The following is an 18,898-nucleotide window of genomic DNA, read 5'->3' on the forward strand; positions in this document are numbered from 1 at the left end:
CAAGCCTACCACGAATTTTTTTTATTAATCAACAAAGTGATGCTTAATTGTTTTAGTGACTTTTTCATTAAATGAAAAAGAAAAATTGAGTGAAGCTTGAAAAGGTAGTTCATTTGTGATGTGAGGATAAGAAGTGTAAATTGTAAGATAGCCATCGGGCCTGTGAAAACACATTTATATTGGCAAATTTGGGATTCAGGTAGATTTCCAGAATATATGTGAAGAAGAGTCTACTATGTATGTAATCAGTTGTAATTCAGTTGCTTTATCAACTGAAAAGGAAAACGAGGAAAGCTAATGCTGATTATTATTTGTCATAAAGTGAATTTGACTCACTGCAATAGCAATGTTTACAACTGTGCTAAGGGAAAATTGAAAATAATGGCAAGACTTCCACCATATATACAAATATAATAAAGAAGTGGTAATCTTTGTCCTCAAACTGTTCCTAACCACCACAAGAATAGCTCAAGACAATAAACTGCATGTCTTAAGAGAGGCCTAGAGTGCTGTGAGGGCTCCAAGGAAGATGTCTCCTCTCCTTACCATCATCAGGGCAGGCCTCAGCCAGGAAACGACATTACTGCAGTAGCTCCTCTTCAGAAGATTAAAGGCTCTCCCTTCTGAGGCTGCAGTCTGCTCTCTGAGCGAGTGGATATGAACTATATGCTGGCCCAGTGAACAAGCGAAGACCCTTAGATTTCGCTTCTAAGCCTGCCCTGGAATTCAAGTCAATCATAACTTCTTGTAAGGTCATTCTGCATCCTGTCTCATCAGTTTTTCTGTGTTATCAACAGGGCTAATTAGAGAATTCCCTTGAATAGAATCTGCACCTAATCAATTCAAATCTGCAAACGATTGTTTGACTACTACATGTTATACTCTGACCTAGATGCTAAAAAAGTGGTAACGTTAGAAATTGTAGGTAGTTGCTATGTACCAGCCGTTTTATTGCATCACCTTAGAGATAGTATAACAAGGTGCTTAAAACAATAGCCTGTACTATTAAGTTTAAATTAAATGACCAATGCAAATTTAAGTCTTCATCTCCAAAGGAGAAGTTATAGTGACATAAGGAAAAATATGACTCAGCAGTAATTATTGCTATAGATTTTACCAGTCTGACACAAGGGATCATCAGCTAGTACTGGATTTGATTTGCTAATATTTTGTTGAAGATTTCTGTGTTTATGTTCATGAACAATGTTGGTCTGTAGGTTTTTGTTCTTATAATGTCTTTGCATGGTTTTCATATCAGGGTAATTCTGATTTCTTACAATGAAATGGGAGGAGTTCCCTCTACCTCCATTTTCTGTTCAGGTTTGGTATTTTTTCATCCTTAAATGTTTGATAGTGTATCAGTGAGGTCATCTGGGCCTGGAGTTTTCTTTGTGGCAAGGTTTTAAATTATGAGTTCAGTTTCTTTAATCAATAAGTAGTTTATATCTTTCAAGGAATTTGTCAATTTCAGGTAAGCTGTTCAATTTCTTGGCATATGGTTGTTTATAATATTCCATTTTTATCCATTTGCTATGTGTAAGAGTTTTAGGGACAATTTTCTTTTTCCTTCCTGATACTGGTAATTTTTGTCTTTTCTCCTCTTTTCTTGATCAAATAGTTACAGATTTAACAGTCTTATTCATCTTTAGGTTTTAAAGAACTTGTCTTCTCTATTTTTCACCTGCTTACTCTTTCTTTCATTAATTTTCATTCTTAATTAATTCTTTGCTTTGATTTATTTTGGGCTTGATTTGTTCTTCCTTTACTAGCTTCCTAAGATGGAAGCTCAGATCATTGATTATTGACCTCTCTTCTGTTTTAATATAAACGTTTAATGCAATAAAATTCCCTCTAAGGATTGCTTTAGCAACCTCCCACAAATATTGATATGTTGTAGTTTTCTTATTATTAAGTTAAGAATATTTTCTGATTTCCCTTAGGATTTCTTCTTTGATCTCTGGGTTGTTTAAAAGTGTGTTGTTTAATTTCCAATATTTGGAGATTTTCTAGATATCTTTCTTTTACTGATTTCTAAATGAGTTCCGTTGTAGTCAAAGAACATATTTTATTTGAGTTAAATCCTTTAAAATTTATTGAGATTTGTTTTATGGCCAGGCATATGATTTATCTTGGTGATATTCTCTGTGAACTTAAAAAGAATGTGTATTCTGCTCTTTTGTGTGGGAGTATTATATAAATATCCATTAAGTTAATTTGGTTGATGCTGTTGTTTAAGTTTTCTGTATTTTCCCTGATTTTCTGTCTACTTATTCTATCTGTTACTGAGAGAGGAGTGTTGACATCTCCAGCTGTAACTGGGATTTGTTTATTTCTCCTTTCAGTTCTGAGAATTTTTACTTCAAATATTTTGAAGGCTTGTGATTAAGTGTGTACACATTTAGGGTTTTTAGGTTTTCTTTGTGAAAGTAGCCTCTTATCATGAAGAAATATCACACTTTGTCATTGATCATATCCCTTGTTCTAAAGTTGTGGCAGCCATAGAGTTGTGCTATTTACACCTCCTTTCCCAAAAGTAGTATTCTTAACCCATACCCTCAGCTGCCATGCTTTTGTGATCTGCCATATATTCCCGCTGTGGCTATGCTTCCCCAGGATGCTGCCAGCCCATGACTGAGCACAATGTGCTACTAGAGCTGGGCCACTTCTGCCCAATGCCAGGTCTTCTAAGGGGCAGTATCTGCTGGGGGCTGCCTATCAGCCTGGCTGAGACTTTCTCAGACCTGCACTGCAGTCTGGGGTTCTTCTGACACAAGTCTTCTTTCTCTTCTCCTTTCGTAGGTGTCAGATCTACATTCGTGTTTGAAGGCCTTTCCCTGCCCAAGCCTGCTCCCTCTCTCTCTTATCTTTCACAGTGTTTCCCACAATAAATCTTCTGAACCTCTGATTCAGTCTTGATGTCTGCTTCCTCCAGGACCCAAACTGACATCCAGAAGTCTGCTTTGTCTGAATTAATATGGCCATCCAAGCATTCTTATGATTAATGTTTGCATGGTAAACCTAGTCCATCCTCTTACTTTTACTCTGTGTCTGTATAATTAAAGTGTGTTTCTCGTAGGCAGCATATATGGTTGGGTTGAGTCTACCATCTTGCTATATGTTTTCTATTTATCCCATCTGTTCCGTTCCCCTTTTCTTCCTCTTTCCCGGCCTTCTTCTGGATTACTTTAGTATTTTTTTTTTAGTATCCCATTTTATCTACACTCTTATTTTATAGCTCTTCATTCATTGTTTACAATATGCCACTTTATATCACATCTACCTTCAAATAATATTATATCACTTCATGTATAACGTAAGAATCTTCTGACTTTATGCTTCCATTTTCTCCTTCCTGCCCTTTGTGATATTGTTGTCTACGTTTTATTTATTACATATGTCAAAAACCTTATAATAAATTGTTATTATTTTTGTTTTAAACAGTTTTATTTTAAAGAAATTAAAAAATAAGGAAATATTTTCTTTTATAAGTGCCCATATATTTACAAATTTCCACACTTTTTATTCTTTTATGCAGGTCCAAGTTTCCATCTGGTATTATTTTCTTTCTTCTTGAAAAACTTGCTCTACCATTTCTTTTAGTGCAGATCTCTGGCCATGAATTCTTTGTGCTTTTGTTTGTCTAAGACAGCATTTATTTAGTCTTCATTTTTGAAGGATATTTTCACTGAATATAGAATTCTAGGTTGACTGTTTTTTTTTCTTTCAGCACTTCAAGGTGTCTTTCTACTACTTTTTGCTTCTATTTCTTTTTTTTTTTTTTAATAATTTTATTTATTTATTTATTTTCTCCCCAAAGCCCCAGTAGATAGTTGTATGTCATAGCTGCACATCCTTCTAGTTGCTGTATGTGGGACGCGGCCTCAGCATGGCCAGAGAAGCGGTGCGTTGGTGCGCACCTGGGATCCGAACCCAGGCCGCCAGCAGCGGAGCGTGTGCACTTAACTGCTAAGCCACGGGGCCGGCCTGTTTGTGTCATTTCTAATCAGAAGTTTGCCATCACTCTGGTTGTTCTTCTGTACATAATTTTTCTGTTTTTCCGCTCTACTGCTTTTGATATTTTCACTTCATCTCTGGTTTTCAGCAATTACATCATGATATGCCTAGCTGTGATATTCTTTGTATTTTCTTTGTTGGGGTTCATTGAGTTTCTTGGATTTCTGATTTGTAGTTTGCATCAAATTTGGAAAACTTTCAGCCATTATTTCTTCATATCATTTTTATCTGCTGCCCCCCATCCCAGGACTCTAATAACATATGTTAAACCACTTGATATTGTCTCACATGTCACTGAGGCCCTTCATTTTTTTCAGGCTTTTTTTCTTTGTGTGTTTCAGTTTGAGTATTTGTTTATGTGGTCTTTGAATTTACTGGTCTCTTCTGCAGTTAATCAATGTCTTGGTAACACTGTCTAGTATATTTTTCATTTCAAATATGTTTTTCATTTCTATAAAGTCTCATTGTTTTTTAATCTGCCCTTTATCTCCTCAAGTATTTTAAATCTTTAAGCATATTGAGCATATTTGTAATTGTCCTTGTGTGCTAATTCCTCAGCTCTGTCATTTCTGAATCTGTTTCTATGTCTCATTTTCCTGCTTTGTTGCATGTGTAGTAATTTTTTATTGAATGCTAGACATGTGATTTTTGTGTTTTTTTTGTTATTTTGGTTCAGTGCAAAGTTTTGTTGTCCTTCTCTTGAAAGGTCTGTTAGGGCAGATCTAGAGTAGTCTTCACTCTAGGGCTGATTTAGCCACACTACTAGTAAAGGACAGTAAACTGATCCTGTAAAGTATCGTTCTACTAAAGAGTCTTCTGGGGCTGTGACCCATAGCCCGAGGCGCTCCACAAAGTCTTTCTCTCCCGGCTAGTAACAACTCAAGTGTCTCCTTGCTCTTTGCGAGATCTGGGAATTGTTTAGCCTGTAGATCCTCATTTGCTTTTTGCCCAGCGTTATGAAGTTGACCCTGTGCATGTGCGACTTAATAATCAGCAATATACTCAAGAGTATACTCATACCTGTGAGGCAGGTACAGGTATGATTTCTGTTTTGCCTGTGAGGAAAGCGAGGCTTAGAGGAATTAAGAAGTTTGCCCAAGATCACACAGTGTGGAAGTGGCAAAGCCAGAATTTGAACCTATGTCCTTCTCATTCATGCCCTGCACTCTTGCTATTAGCCTGTGCTTCCTCCTTGCTGTACACGACCCTTGTGCTAGAGTTACTCTGCACCCATCTTCCCAGTTCCTGAATTGGTTGAGAATAGGAGCCGTGTACTTAATGCATCTTGTGTCTTCAGAGCATCTAGCAGGGCCCTTGCTTGCCCACAACAACGTGAGGGAGAGAAAAGGAGGAAGAGATATTATCTCCTTTATTTCTCATTTTGGAAAAGAATAGCCCTAACTCTTAGAATTAACTTGCTATCAAAATACTTCCTTATTGATAAGATTAATCTTTCAGTGTAACTTTGTTTTACTTATTTTATTTCTAACTAATCATAGTTACTAGAGTAAGCTGACGGGAAATCAGCTGTCCTGTAAAACAACAGATGGCATAAAGGAAAAATTCATTTTTGCTCTGTTGTGCAGTGTACATACCTAGTAATGGTTGACTTTGGGATAATGTGTTCTATGATATTTGCTCCTTTTAGTCATGCCCGTAAATCATCTTCCCTTACAAAATTGATTTTTATGTTCTCTGTAGCATTAGATAAATATTTATTAAAATAAGATATATATATATATCTATCAAATAATGGTAGAAATAGCACAACGAGCCCCTGTAATCTGTAACTCTAAGTTGTCTTTTTATTTGCTAACCAGATACACAGTGCTATCTTGATTAAGTCCGTCAGTAAGCAGGGTGATGAAGCTGTTCTTCAGGAAATCTCTGGCGGCTACTTCAGCATCCCCAGGGGAGGATGGCAGAGCTTCTGGGTGGGTGCTTCCCGAGTTCTCCTTACATTAGATGAAGAAGAAACTTGACTATTGGATGGCAGTTTCCACAATTGATCCCCCTCCCGCAGGGTCAAATGTACTTGTTCCAGGAGGCATTTGAGCCACATCTGATAACCCTCGTAGCTGACCTCACAAGCTCCTGTAGACTGGTGTTTGTCAGGCCAGAGGATACGTGTAAAGTGAGAAAACCTTGCCTCTGGCAGCTGTCAAAAATCTATTTTAAAACTTCTTTAGAATCTTTAATTACTCAATTAAAAATGCCTCTAGCACTGGGGAAGCTGTGAGAGAAGAGGAGGAGGACGGATGTGGCAAACAACATTGTCACAATGTCTGAAACTTGGAGCTCAGAAAATCCGAGAATATATACCTGTTAAAGGCAGTCAATTTTGTTTTTATTTGACCACCACTCTCTGTTCTTCAGAGATTCTTTTTCGTTGGCCAACAGCTATAGAACTTTCAGGTTCAATGATTATGACTTGCTTCCTTATATTTCTGAATTAAAATGACTTCATTCAGAGTGAACAACTTTAAATCTTTATTTTCCACTTTTAACACTTGTGAAAAGATCACAGGATAGCTTTTGTTCTATCTATAAAGTGGGAGCTGAGAGAGAGGGCAGAGAGGAAAGGAAAAGAGACATGGAAGGTCCTGTTTCTCAAGCAAAGCAAGAGAAATCCTTAGAAGTAAGAGGGAATTCTGTCTCACATGATCTTTGAGATTCAGGATCTTTCCTCTCTTGGTAATTTTATAAAATGGACAAATATCCACTAAAGTCACTTTCTTTCTTTACACATAATAGATTAATGAGCAGCCATCAAAGAATTGATTTTTAGTCTCTTGTGACCTGAACTGGTCTCCACTGGATTTAGGCAATTTGTGAAGGCTCAAAACTAAATCTATTGTTTCAGATCCTTGAGACTATCCTGTCTCCCCGCATGTTGTTATGTTATATTAAGCATTAGTAGTTGGATCATAAGAACCACAAGGGACCACACATCTTTTTCCTTCTTATCTGAGTACTGCTCTTAAAAAAATCAATGAGTCCTTATCAAATCCTACTGCCACCAAGCCTGGACTTAAAGGGCAACAGAGGACAGAGTGTTTCCATTTTTAACAGAAACAGGCCTAAGGAAGGATTTTAGGTACCGTCTACACTAAGGTAAACATTTTTCAGCAAATTAATTCGTATTGAATATTGTACCTAATATCCATGCTGTAAGAAGTTTGTACACTAACTGTCTTAATAACATATTTGAACAGGATTATCTAACAAAATATATAGTCATATTTATCTCAAATGTTTTTAAGAGCTCCAACTTGTCTTAAAATTCTGTTACATTGCATTTTTCCTGGGATGTTTCTCTGTAGGAAAAAGTTATGGTTCATTTATTAATTCAATAAGTGTTCATTACAGACATACTGTGTATAGAACATTGTGCTTGATTTTGTCTGAAATTATGCATTTATTTATTCATTTATTTAACAAATATTTATTGCATGTTAACATATGCCAAGAGCTGTTCTTGTTGCTGGGAATATTGTTAAATCAGCATTATCAGGCCGGCCTGGTGATGTAGTGGTTAAGTTCATGCGCTCCACTTCAGCGGCCTGGGGTTCACAGGTTTGGATCCGGGGTGTGGACCTATGCACTGCTCATCAGGCCATGCTGTGGCGGCGTTATCTATGGGGACTCTGGCCCTCCTGCAATCTTGGTGCCAATGAGGAAGTCAGACAATACACAAGCAAACAAACGCATACATAATATAATTTTGGAGAGAAGAGAGGAGATATATTAGCTCTTTTTATCCAGCTACTAATGTCTGCAGCTACTATGTAATAGCAGCTGGGAAACCGGATACCGCAGTGTAATGACAGCAGGATCTAACCTTTATGTAGGGCAAGGTATGGGGTTTTTACAGTAACCTTATACAATTCTCACAATAGACTTGTAACAGACATGTTATTAGTCCCATTTATTCAGACAAAGAGACTGAGGCCCAGAGAGATTGGGTAAATTTCTTTACTTAAAGCTAGTAAATGGCAGAGGGTTTTGAATCAGACCCTTGCCTTTTGACCATAAGTCTCATAGCCTTTCTCTGCGTTATTACTTGATATATATTGGATTAATCATCCACAAATTCTTTTCTTTCTACATTTCAGGTTAAAAATTTTCAGTAGAAAAACTTTTACCAAATCACGACAGATACAGTTTTTGTTTTTGACTTTGAAAGTACTTTTAATGAAGCTTCATATCTGCTTAGTGGAGAAAAGAAGGAAAGGGAAAACCTGTTTCTAAAAATTGCCCTTGCACACGGCATGGGTTCATAAGTCTCAGCCTTATTGTGATTGATTACACTTTGCAGTCTTCCTTAGGAAATGGATGAAAACTTGAGCTGGGACACAAACAGGAAGGCCGGGAGGCGGCGTTTGTCCCACAGGCACCACCTCTTTAAATAGCTAGCCTGCGGTGGGAATTAGCCCTCCACTTAGAAGAGACACTCCGTTGCCCTTTGTTTCTCCAGCCCCGGCGTGCTGGAGGCGCCGGCGCTGCGCCGCCCCGGGGAGGGAGGCAGTGTGCGGCGGGGTGGGCTGGTGGACGTGGGCTGGAGGATGGCCTCCCTGCCTCTGCGCCGTGAGGACGTGCAGAGATGTCGCGGCGCTTCTCCCTTAAAAATATCACCCGTAAGACTTTTAATCTGCTAAGAGGTAAGGTTCAGAGCCCTTTCTACATCGATAACTTGGGCTACAGACTTCTTTCTGCAGGCTGCTTCTTTCATTTAGAAGAGGAAAGAAGAGAGCAAATAGTTGCTACGGCTTTTTTTTTAATCCATTTTTTGGTGGTTTTAGGTACATATGTTAATTGATGGTAAAGTGTAATTTTTTAACCTTTCAAAAAAGATTTTTGTTATGCAGTCAATGTAAGTTTCTAAAGCTCAAATACAGAAAGGAAGCATATAGGCCCTATTCCTGATTTGGGAGGACCCGTTACAATGGGATCTTAATAGGTGCATAAAGATGAACGGCTTAGGGGTCTTTTGATTCCAATTCTTGCTTTTGAGCAGGAGGCTTTAAACTGTGTCATCCCATCTCCACAGGTAATTATCTAATTTTAGAAACATCTGCTGAGGTAGCCTCCATTCCTCAGGCAAGCTCTTCCTCTCCTGAGTGGAGTTAAGGCATTTGTTCGGTCAGGCTGCCAAGCCTTTCCTCCTGTCTTCCGTGCTGGGACAAAGGGCGCCGCCCGGAAGTGGCCCTGTTTGTTGCCGTGCCCTGAGCAGACAGGTGAGGGGGAGGCAGCTCTCGCAGTGTGCCTGCCCTGCAGGAGAGGATTCTGCCTGGGGACGTGTGCGACTGCACCTGTCCGCTTCTGATCTTTTCCTGGCCTCTGGCTCCTCCTCCCTTATGTACCTTGTTTGAGACGTTGGCATCTGTGTCAGAGTGTCTTTTTAAGCTAACAATTAGTCTGTTTAATAACAAAGCAGAGGGTCTACTTCAAGAAATGCAAAGGCATGCTCTTCCAGAAAAGTTTACAAAACATCAGTTAGCCTCCTTTCATGTTTAATTTCTAGAGCACTGTTATCCATACAACCGCTTGGTCAGTGACTCCTTATTTGTCTTTTATTGTCTTTTTATTCCTGTTCTTGTCCTTTGTGTTCTCTCGGAGGAAAGGGGAAGTATTAGGAAGGGTGGGTTTTTTCATTTATTTGAATTTCATTTCCTTTAAATTACGTTAGAATCACTTGCTTCAGTGTTCTAGGTTCTTTTTAGTTAAGTAGCATCATTTTTATATTTTGCAAGTGTGTTTATAGTTTCTTTATTGTTTTTAAATTGTTTTACTAGTGTATTTTGTAATATTTTGTAGTGTACTTTGGCCCCATTAAGCCTTCTCTTTGGATTAGCTTAGAGTATGGTAAGTGGAGTAAGAAAGCCTACTTCGATGAAATATTGCTTGTTTTGTAGAGTGTGGGGAAGCGGTAAGGGTTTTTTTTTTTTTAACTTGTTCCTCAGATTTCAGAGAGTGGAAGCAAAACCAAGGTCCATGATAGGGTATAAATTTCCAGCATGATGTCTATCTAGCATGTGGCAATAACTTGATGTGCTCATTTGTTTGTGAAAATAATTTAACACTTTTGTGCTTTGGTTATTACTAAATAGGGTGATTTTCTTTAAGTCTTGTAAGTGATAAGGAATTTGCATTATGTTTACAAATTGTCTTCAAGTTTCACATTCCGCAGTTTTGTTTTGAGAGCCCCTGTGGTTCTGCACATGATCACTGCTGCTGCTCCCCACTTTGTACATGTCCTATCCTTTACAAATTTTGTGAGACCCTTGTTAAACTCTAAGCCAAGGGATCAATTGAATAGCAACTGTGCTAATCAAAGACAAGTGTAACAAGGTAAGACTTGTGTTTAGATTTGAAATTATAAGCAAAGGACTTTATTTTTACCATCTTAGCTGAAAAAAAAATCAGGTGGAAAACACGACCACACTTAGCCTACCTAAGCAAGCCGAATCCTTACAGGTAAGGAATTCTGAAGACAGTGGGCATAATAATACAAGGCTCTGTTAGCCGAGGTTCTGGCAGAAAGATTAGGAAAGATAACAAGATAGCTTATGAGATGAGCTAAAAGGAAACCAGTGCCCCTCTGCAATAAGGAGGATGACGAGGCCAAGTAACAGATTTGCTGGAAGGCCTCCTACTGATCTCAGTCGAGCTGAGTGTAGGAATGTGTTTCAAAGCCTGTTTAAAACCCCAGTGGTGTGTTTGGAATCAGTCTTGCTGACGTAAACACAGACCCTGGCTGGAAATTTTCCAAAAGCAGAGGGTGAAAGCAGCTCAGTCAAGATGTGCAGCATTATTAAAGTAAAGGCTCCTCTCCTAGGAGACAGAGAAGAACAGCCTTGTATCTCTCTCTGAAGGTGTGGTGAGACGTGGAGATAACACACACAGATAAGATTGCACCAAGAACAATCTCCGCAAAGTGCTTATCTAAACAGAAGGAAGAGGGATTGAGAAAAAGGGAATTGTGTCTTGTGGTAGAGAAGCCTGTGGATTATTTAAGGGGGAAAGAAAACGATTGAGAGGAGTGTTTGGACAATGTAAGCGCTGATTAGATGGACATCCATTGCTAGGTGACTTTAGTGATGAATAAATGATAGATTTACAAAGCCCAGGTACCACACAAACTCAGGGTTTGTAAGTGAGCAGAGTAAACAGGTCTCATCTCTGTTAGCTATGAAGATTAGCGTAAGTAATTCTCCATTTATTAGACATGGTTAATTAAATGAACATAAAGATTTAAACTTGTTTTCTTTCTCTTATGAATATACATAGTGAAATTGGGGCCAGATATGTAAAGCATATTTCTGCTTAGCTGCAGATCACCCTAGTTTAGACTTTCAAGAAACCAACCTGGTGCTTCACAGAAATCACCATTTGGGACATGAAAGGTCCATTAATTTGCCTTTGCTGTTGTGGAGGCAATAACCACATGCCAGTCCTGCCTGCTGACAGCCGGAGTTCACAGGACAGCCTGAAGAGTTGACCAGTGCCTTCAGCACTGGGGTCAGACATCCATAGGACTGTATGGATGGTCCAGACAGGGTGGTTTGTAGCAATAGGATTAAGGAGGCCAACAGACAGTTCACTTACTTCAAAAGATCCTTTTTAAGTAATAGCATATTATACACTGGTTGCCTTTTGTTTCGTTCTTTGCCAACCTGAAATTATTCAGTGGCTGTGAGTCTCGCAGTGTCTTTAGTAAAATATCAGAGGAGTTATCACTTGATCATCCCTGGCTGCTGCTGTCGCTCCTCCTCCTCCTCTTTCTCCTCAAAACCAAACACACTAAGCGTGGTTTCTTTTTGAATTAGGCAAGTCTGTGGATATCCCTTACCAATAGGAGGCTGCGATCCCTTCAAAACTGCTTTCTAATCCATGAAACAGAAGAAATCAGAAATCAATACTAGACAAACCCATCTTAAACTTCTTCAAGAAGTGGTGTAATTTCCAGAGTCTCAGAAGTGCCTGAGCTGCCAGACGTCTCCCTAGGAATCGAAGTCTTGGTGGTGCTGGCGAGAGTGGAGTTAGAGAATGTGGGCAGGTGTTGTGCGAACACTGTTTCACTAATCTCCACAAAAACTCTGTGCAGAGTGGATATCCGCAGTTTACCTCAGGAAACTGAGGCACAGTGAGGCTAAGTGTGTTGCCTAAGTTTATGCAGCTGATAAGTGTCAGGGCAAAAATGTGAACCACGGTTAGACTCTGAGGCCTGGGAGTTTTCTCCCACACAACACAAGTGAAGGACACAGTTTGCTGTCTGGCCGTGTTTTTCAGTCTGGAGGTAGGCGAACTCTTTGAGGTGTTGTTGGAAGTCGCCACAGGACTTTGAGCAATCAGGGAGGCTGTTTCCCCTCATTAACGGGGCTCCCATGCTCTCTATTCTCAGACAGTCTTTACTTTCTTTTCCGACCTACTCTCTGGAAGGAGAAGATAGTATCTATTCCTCTTCCCCAGTAATATATAAATCTTGGTGCGTGCGTGCGTGCGTGCGTGCGTGCGTGTGTGTGTCGGGGGTACTATTGTGAGAAAAGAAGGGAATGGAATCACATTACCATTTATGAACTGCAAAAGTTTGAGAAGGAAGGTATTACAGAGCATTATTATATGTTCTTAAACCCTAAGTGAATTCACTGAGCACTTTCAGTAGTCTGTTTACAATTCTGTTTACTGAAGATTTGGCTTTTTGGCAGTTCCTTCAACACTTTGGATTTGTAAACCAATTAGTCTGTCAAAGTCTCGATCAAATTCTACCCCCCCCTTCTCCTTAAAGCACTGTCTCACCACTCCCCTCACACTGATATCCTCTCCAAATTCCTAAAGGCTAGGTTATTAGACTCTTTCCTTTAATATGCATATACTCCCATACTCAGCAAGGTGAGAATTCTTTTTAAAAGCATTCCTTTGTCTCTGACTAGCCTGTGGGCCCCCATTGGATACCAATAGCTTCCTTTACCTCAGTAACATTCCTCTTCCCCCATAGCTAACACAGAGCTGGCCTTTAGTATTATTTGAGTCATTGCTTATATTATCCTCCCATTGGTTCTATTTTTGTTTCATGAGTCTACACAGATTGTTCTTCCCAAGACAGTTCTTGAAATATTCAAGGATAGTCATCATGCTTCCCTGGAGCCTTCTCAGTTTCTCCAGTGCTTTCACATGTGGCACGGCTTCTCGACAGTCTCTCTTCATCCGTCTTGCTCTGAATTTAGTCTGGCGTCAACATCCTTCCTTAATGTGATGCTCAGAGCTGAATCCCAGGTCTGCTCATTTGGAATAGTCATCTCCCCTTTCTGAATGACGTCATTCTACTTCTTTGCCACTTAAGATCCAGTTAGTTCTCTTGGCATCTGTGTAACGCTGTTGGCTTGTACTGACCTTGCGTTTGGCCAAAACCTCTTCACATTTTTCACATGAACTGTACTCATGCCAGGAAGCAATCATCCTAAACATGTACAGCTGCAATTTCTGAACTTCATCCCTGTTGCTATTAAGTTTCATCCTGTTAGTTTCAGTTTATTAGTTCTCCCAATGGAGAATTTCTTGATTCTTGGATTATTATCAAAAATAGTCTATTAGGCTAGTAAGAAAAACTGATCTTCTGAGAAAAAGTATTCTTAAGCTTTTAAAAAGTTTTAATAAATCTTCCCAAAGAATATCTCTACTCATGTTACCTTGTTGAGAAAACTTGAGAGGCTTTTCAGAGCCTGGTGGTTAAAGTCCTAAAGTGTCTTCCTGGGGCGTCTGAAGAGTCTTTACAACTATGCCTTCTCTTGCATCACTAGCCAAACCAGACTCCTTGTCCATCCCACCCTGTTCTCTGCACCTCCCCGGCTGTGTGGCTCTGCTCACCCAGGGCCTAGAGTTCGTATCATGCCCATCCCGTCTCTGCCAGTCAGAATCCTGCACATCCTTCTCCCTGAGGTCTTTGCTGAACTTTAATAGGGAGTAATTTTTCTGTCCTTGGAGTTCCCGAAGTGTTGTCTAAACCTCTTAGCACTCATTGAATTCTACTTTGTGTGAGCAGTCTGGCATGGTGGTTAAGAACAGAGGCTCCAGGAATGGACAGCCTGTGTGGAAATCCAGCTGGTATCCCTTAGTAATGGTATAATCACGGGCATGTGAATTTTTCCTCCTAAACCTCAGTTGTCGCATCTGTAAAATGGAGGTAGTGGTACTTACTTTACAGGGTTATTGTGAGGATTGAACTAGTTAGTAAGTGTACAGTGCTTAGAATGGTGCCTGGCACATAATAACTGCTAGTAATTGTTAGCTATATCTATAGGTACTCAATAATGTGAATTTTACTGAAGAAGCTGAGAATAACTTATGGATGATTTTTTGAATCCTCAACAAATGAAACATTTTTTCATTTTTCATCTATCAGATGAAACATTTACGAATTTATGGAGACAGAATATTGGAGAGGAACAACATTTTCGCAAGGAGGCTTTGTGAGATGGTCTCCAACTAGAGGCCAGACTAGGACGCTTTTTCGCTTCTGGTCAAATATTAGTCAAATTTTTTTTTTCCTTTTTTTGTGAGGAAGATCAGCCCTGAGCTAACATCTGCCAATCCTCCTCTTTTTGCTGAGAAAGACTGGCCCTGGGCTAACATCCGTGCCCATCTTCCTCCACTTTATACGGGACGCCGCCACAGCATGGCTTACCAAGCAGTGAGTCGGTGCGCGCCCGGGATCGGAACCAGCGAACCCTGGGCCCGCACAGCGGAATGCATGCACTTAACCACTTGCGCCACCCGGTTGGCCCCAAGTCAATAGTTTTATAAGCACTATGCATATTTACTGGTGTCAAGTAGTGCAGGTAATCGGGAGAAATAGGGCCTCCATGTTATGAGGTGTGTTTATCAACATTGTAATTCAAATACTTAATTACTCAAAGCCTAATTTTAATTTGTGTGCCCATGGGCTAATGCTAATTTGCATTTTGCTTTGTACAGAATAACAAAAGAAATTGTAAAACATTTTTTTTCCTTTTATAAAGTATAATCTTTATTCCCTTGAGAAGAAATCATGGTTAAGTGACATCAGAAACTCATGCATTTAACTTTTGGCATTTATCATGAGGATAGCAATCTTTAGCCTGAGAACTCACTCTGACCTCAATATTTATTGAAAGTCTACCAAGAATCTTGTGTTGGGCTAGGTAGTGTTGAGGGGTTAAGAAGTATAAGACGAAATTTCTGTACTCAAGTTTATTTGGAGATAGATGTAACACACAGTAAATAAAATAATAATATAAGGCATATTATATGGAAGTTTTGTCCTCAGTGAATTACTAAGTCAATGGTATAGAAAACTGGGTATTATAAAAGCCTCAACAGGATAGCTCTTAATTGCTACAAACCTCTGTCAATTTTCTTTCCAAACTATCACTTTAAGAACCTCTAGAGATTAAAAGAGTACAAGCCTTAAGGACATCATCAGTTAACTAACAATAAAATATTTGTACAACGTGTTTCTTCTTTGAAAATCAGCTCTACATTAAATAGTAAATATAGATATACCTGATGATGAGGAGGATTGTAATAGCTAACACATTATCTTAATTAGTTCTGATGATAACCTTACGTTATTATTCCATTTTTTCAGACAGGTCTCAGAGTGGACACATAGTTTATTACATCAGTAAGAGGCACATCTGTGATTCAATTCAGCATTATTCAATTCAACATTAATTCAATTCAACTAATTCAACATTAGTCCAACTGAAAAGCCCTTTTTCTTACCACTATAATATCTTGTCCCCATTGACTCCTATTCAGCAGCCTGCTTAAGGGATCCGTGATTAGATCATTATGGACGAACTTTAGTGTATATGATTGGAGTTGGAGATAGAGATGAGTTTGAAAGATAAACTTAGGCAGGTTGTAAAGAAGCTTTTATATATGCTAATGAATTTGGAACATCCTGCCAACAATTGGGGAGGCCTCATCAACTGATTAACAAGAGAATGGCGTTATATAATTTTTGTTTTAGCAACATAACTCTTGCAAATGTTTGTAAAAGTATTAAAATGGAAGGAGACAAGATATTGGGAGACAAGGTAGGTGGTGCAATAGCCTAGATATATCATAAATTTGTACACTGGATATACAACAAAATCAACAAAGATGGATTTGAGAGATGTGTCTGAGGTAAACTCCCCCAGATTAATGGACCTGCCCAGTATGGAGGGCGAAGAAGAGGGAGGAGTGAAAAATGGCAGGGTGTGTAGTGATGCCATTCCTGAGGCTGGGAAAAAGGAGTGATTACAGTTAGGAGGGGGCTGAGTTTTGGACACGATGAGTTTCAGGTGAAGGAGAACATACTGAAGGCAATTTGACATCCTGAAGAGTCAGAGCTCAAGAGCAATCAGGCCAAAGGTTAGTAAATCCTCAGCCTGTAAGTGAAGCCGTGGCCATTGCCACGGTCAGGGGGAGAAGCTAGGGGTGCTGCAAGTAGATATTGAAAGAGGATGAAGGACAAAACCCAGGAACAATACCGATATTGAAGCTATGACTCTCCTTAGCAGTGTTCCAATCTGATGGCTACACTAAGGACTCTTTGATTGGACACAGGTGTTTCCCAAGCCTCCGTGAACATGATTACTAGCCATCCTTTAGGGTAGCTTCCTTAGACAGTAGCTAAGACATAAGCTGTTGATTTTTACTAGTATCCCTCTCAGAGGATTGACTCCAAACTTGGGAAATAGTTTGCTCTCTGTAAATTGACTAAGGATTGGTATAGTCTGGACTTAACGTATAACTTGTTCATAAATCGGTTGTTAGATGTCCCAGTTTTTCTTTAGGAGTTTTTTTACGTAAAGTTTGCATGTTACATTTCTAGTTTTAAAATAAATTAGTGCAGTGTTGGTATCCACACGAAATGATTGGCAGTTCCTTAATGAGCTCCAGGTTTCTTGTGAAGTGTCTTGGAAATGTTACCGGCAGCTTCTAAAAATGTATGAGCGCTTTGATTCTACTGTGGTGTATTCTGTCAGTAATGAGCAGAAACTTCTCTAAAAATTGCCCGTATTGTCTGTTCATAGACAGCTATTTAGCAATGACTATTGCATGAGAAGTAACAACAGTGCAAATAGCCTGTGGAAAACACTCAAGGCACAGGGTAAAGAGTTCTGGCTCTGAGGTCCTACTGCCCGAGTTCCAATCCTGCATCTTCCTCTTACCAGCTGTGGGTCCTCAGGCCAGTGACAAACTCTCTTTAAGCCTTTGTTTCCTAATCTGTAAAAAGAAATTATAATACTACTTATAATATTTTTCGTAGAATTGTTGAGGATGTTCAGCAGGTATTTTGCCCAATGTTGGGTGCATTGGGAGTGTTGTATATAATTACTATTAATGCACATTGACTAGAGTCAATTTCTCTCTTTTATCTGGAAATGTTTTTATCTGACTTTCCTGAATGTAATACAGTTCCTAGCTAGATAGTTCTGTGAATAATAGGTTCTCTGATATTGGGGGATGTTGGACTATCACAGCAGTTCATTCTAATGGGTGCATCTTTCTAACAAACCTCTGGGAGAAATTCGACAATCCTGCTACAAAAGTAAATCAAAGAGAACCCAAAATGTCACTGACATGGAATCCAAGAGTCTCTAGCTTATATAGAAGAGATCCTTATGAACGAATAGTTTGGAAAACTGTAAGGGAAATGTGAGGCTGCAGCAAGACGTTGGCAAGGAGAGGCCAGCAGAAGGGTCAGGCCCTTCCTGTGAGCAGCGGAGCTGGCAGCCCTGTTGATGTGTGTGAGCAGGGCTTGACTGCGCATTTCACCTCTCAGGCAGGACCAAGGACCAGGATAGATCCGGGTGCTTCCAGGCAGGGCTGCTGCTCTAAATCAGAGCTCAGGTAAGATAAGGTCAAGGCCAGATGGCTGACCAGCGCTCACTTCTCCATTGTTTGCAGAAGTCAGACCACAGGACTGCTGCTTCTGGATAGAATTTGACTTTAACTGAATATTCACATATAAGATTTAAGCAGTGGAGACTGAGAAAAATCAATCAGTCCTGTAATGCACGTGAATTTTAGAGTCACAGAATATAATTTTCTTTATTTCTGGCAACAAAATTTATATTCTAACTCTAATCTCCCATTTCTGACAGATAGCAGAAAAATTTAATCTAGTTATGGCCACGGCCAGTCTACTTCATCCAATTTAGCACTAAGTTGCTTCTGGTTAAGATTCGGGAATATTCAGGATCCCTCCCCTCCCCATTGTTGCTTTAAGGAGTGCCACTGTAGAGGTGGTCAGGGGATCTGTGTTCTAGACTCAGCCTCCCCTCCCGACTTCTCAGAGCCCTGAGCTGACCCCCTGACCCCAATGGAATTGGATGCAGGGCTCCTGAGATGCAAACGTGGATCTGTGGGCCCAGGTGTGGCTCCCACCTGGCTTCTTGTTATGAACTACCCATTTGGCAGCCCATGCCATCAGGACCCTTATCTCAGCCAGGAGTGTCTGTCAGACTGAGACTCAATCTGTTTCCTTCTGTTTCTCTCTCTCAGCTAAAATCAGCACCCCTTAGGCAATGCAGGGAACCCCTGACACCCGCTCTGTCTTAGCCCAGCAAGCTCATCTCTACCCATTCTTCTTGCCCTTGTGACATGGCATGTCTCTGCAGCTGCCTCCCTTAATAATTGAAGAAGGGAAGCAGGAAGCAAGCATCCTTCCAGGTCCTCCCAAGCTTCTTGAGGAAAGCTGTCATGACCCCAACTCCCACCCTAAGACATCGAGGCTTTATTCTGAGGGTGGGACACTGAGTGCATAGCCTCTCATCGCTTATAATGCTCTTTTTCCTCTCCAAATTTTTCCCTTCCCAGTTTGGAGCGGAGGGGTGAAAGAACTTGCTCT

General features: G+C 39.9%; 1 protein-coding gene across 6 annotated transcripts in view; it reads left to right on the top strand.

The window, feature by feature from the left end:
* Positions 1–18,898, top strand: part of ARHGAP28 (Rho GTPase activating protein 28) — a 258,404-nt gene that overhangs the window by 40,520 nt on the left and 198,986 nt on the right. For 2 of the 6 annotated variants that reach the window (XM_058556680.1, XM_058556678.1), the window contains exon 1: positions 8,507–8,675. The exons of 2 other annotated variants lie outside the window; for them this stretch is intronic. The gene's annotated coding sequence lies outside the window, so the exon portion shown is untranslated. Of the gene's footprint in view, positions 1–8,505; positions 8,676–17,766; positions 17,899–18,898 lie in introns of those variants that run through there. 2 more of the 6 variants (XM_058556684.1, XM_058556681.1) reach the window with 2 other exon arrangements.

This window comes from Diceros bicornis, chromosome 16 (genome assembly GCF_020826845.1).
Source record: "Diceros bicornis minor isolate mBicDic1 chromosome 16, mDicBic1.mat.cur, whole genome shotgun sequence".
Taxonomy (NCBI): domain Eukaryota; kingdom Metazoa; phylum Chordata; class Mammalia; order Perissodactyla; family Rhinocerotidae; genus Diceros; species Diceros bicornis.